Below are 2,940 nucleotides of genomic sequence, written 5' to 3'. Positions count from 1 at the left end.
ATGAAATGATACTAGACAGTAACTGAAATCTACAAGAAAGAATAAAAGACACCATTGAAGAATTACATAGAAACATATAAAAGATAGCACAAATGTATTTTTATTCATATCTCATCTGTTCTCCTTTCTGAATTAAAAGACAGCTGCATAAGACAATGGTTATAAGTCTGTGTTGATGAAATAACAATGCAAAACTGTATCATTTGTATGACATCAGAACAAAGGAGGGAAGATAAAGAAGAATAGGAACAAATTTTGTGTACTACTGTAAATAAGTTATTATTAATCCAAGATAGAGTGTTATAAGTTAACATGATAATGAGAAGTCACAGACAAGCACTGAGAAAATAACTTAAAAAATATAATAAATGACATGGCAAGAGAACTAAAGTGTGATACTATAGAGTACCTGTACAACATAAGAGAAGGCAGTAATGAGGAAAAAAATGGAGAAAGAAAAACAGAAATTACACATGATATGTAAAAACAAATAGCTGAATGGCAGACATATGTCTCAAACTGTCAGGAATTACACTAAATGCAAATTAATCAAATATTCTAATTATCCATGTAATAGGCTGAAATTACCAGAATGAAAAAATAGATATAGCTATGTATTGCTACAACACACATACTTCAAGTGAATGATACAAATAGGTTTAAAGAAAAAGGATAGAAACAGATATCCCAGGCAAACAAACAATAACATAAAGAAAACTGAGGTAGTGATACAAATAGAAGACATAATATACTTTTAAAAAATTGTGGGATGCTTTATGAATTTGTGTGTCATCCTTGCACTGAGGCAATGCTAATCTTCTATGTATAGTTCCAACAAAATGTACTTTAAGACTATAAAGTTATTGCTAATGACAAAAATTATATTCTATAATAATAAAATGGTCAATCAAACAAGAAGGTATAAATGTGCCTAACAACAGAGCCACGAAATATATGAAACAAAACTGACATAATTGAAGGGGGAGTTTGACAATTTAACGGTAACAGTTGGAGATTTTAATAACCAACTTTCAATTACAGATAGGACAATTAGGCATAAGATAAGCAAGCAAATGGAATACTTGAATGACAATATAAACCAGCCAGAATGAGCAGACATCTTATATAAAATAATCCATCCAACAAAACAGAAGTCAAATTCTTCTCAAGTGCACGTGGAACATTCCTCCAGATAGACCATAAATTAAGCCATAAAATTAGCTTCAATAAATTTAAAGAATTTAAATCATGCAGAGTATGTTTTCTAATAACAATGGAATAAAATTAGAAATAAATTAAGAAAATAAAAGTTTTGGAATTTATAAATGTGTAGAAATTAAGTCTCATCTTTCTAAATAATCAAAGAATAAGTCACAAGACAGATCAGAAAGTACTTCAAAATGAATTTGAAAAAGACCAGTGTATAACAAAACTTATGAGATGAAGCTAAAGCAATGATTAGAGAAAACTGTATGTCTGCAAATACCTGTATTAAAAAAGAAGAGAGATCACAAATCAGTAGCCCAATCTTCCTTCTTAAGGGATGGAAAAAATATCAAGAGAAACCTTAATCAAGCAGAAATAAATAAATAATAAAAATTTGAATGAAAATAAATGAGATGGGGATACAAAAACTATAGAGAGCAACAACAACAACAAAACCAAACACTAGATCTTTGAAATAAATTAACACAATTGACATATCTTTAGCTAGCATAATTAAGAAAAAGAGAGGATACTCAAATTACTAAAATCAGGATGAAAAAGGGAACAATACTACCAACTTTATATTAAAGAGATAAAGGATTGCTATATACAACTGTATACAAAATGATTGGCTAAATTAGATAGAGATACAAATTCTTAGAAAGATACAGACTGCCAAAATCTACTCAAAAGAAACAGAAAATGAAAAAAACAATAACAAATCAAGGGATTGAAATAATATTTTTAAAAATTCCATAAAAAAATTTAGGACTAGATGTCTTTACTGGTGAATTCTACCAATTAAAAAAAAAATTAATACCATTTTTTTTGCAAGCTTTTCCAAGAAATATATTAGAAGTGAGCCCTTCTCAACTTATTCTATGAGACCAGCACTGCCATCATACCAAAATCAGACAAGAACATCACAAGAAAATATCACTATAGACCATTATCCCTTGTGAATATAAGCACAAAAAATTCTTACCAAAATACTGGCAAATCGTGTCCAGCAATATCTTAAAAGAATTACACCAGGTAGGACAAAGTGGGACCAGATGCAATGTATCAAAGGAATACAGATTAGTTCAACATACAACAAAAAAATTATAATATGCCATACTAGAAAAACAATAATAATAAAACACATGATGATCCCATAGACACAGAAAAAGCCTTTGATAAAATCCTAAACTATTTCATGATAGCAGACGATTACCTGAACCTGGAAAGCTGGCTAACAAAAACCCCACAGCTAACGTCATACTCAATGGTGAAAGATCAAAATCTTTTTTTTCTAAGATAATTCACAAAATAAAGATTTTCATTCTCACTACTTGTTATTCAGCACCGTGCTGGAGATTCCAGCCTTGGCATTTATGCAAGAAAAAGGAATAAAAGACATCAAGATTACAAGATCAGAAGTAACACTATCTCTATTTAAATATTACATGAGCTTGCAAATAGAAAATCCCAAATTATATACCAAAAAATCCACTAGTGCTCATAAACAAGTTAGACAAGTTTGCAGGATTCAAGATCAATACATAAAAATTAGTTGTGTTTTTCTACACTAGTAATGAATAATCTGGAAATGAACTTGATGCCATTTAAAATAGCATCTAAATAATTAAATATTTAAGAATAAATTTAATGATGGAAGTGCAAGACTTGCACACTTAATACCACAAACATTGTTGAGAGAAATTAAAGACTTAAATAAATGGAAAGACTTCC

General features: G+C 29.4%; 1 non-coding gene across 1 annotated transcript; it reads right to left on the bottom strand.

The window, feature by feature from the left end:
• Nucleotides 1-758: 758 nt before the first annotated feature.
• Nucleotides 759-861, bottom strand: LOC129035912 (U6 spliceosomal RNA). Its single transcript, XR_008502401.1, has one exon. It is a non-coding gene; the product is annotated as a U6 spliceosomal RNA (small nuclear RNA).
• Nucleotides 862-2,940: the final 2,079 nt, after the last annotated feature.

The sequence above is a fragment of the Pongo pygmaeus genome, chromosome 3 (assembly GCF_028885625.2).
Source record: "Pongo pygmaeus isolate AG05252 chromosome 3, NHGRI_mPonPyg2-v2.0_pri, whole genome shotgun sequence".
Taxonomy (NCBI): Eukaryota; Metazoa; Chordata; class Mammalia; order Primates; family Hominidae; genus Pongo; species Pongo pygmaeus.
This window is presented reverse-complemented; position numbering and strand designations above follow the sequence as displayed.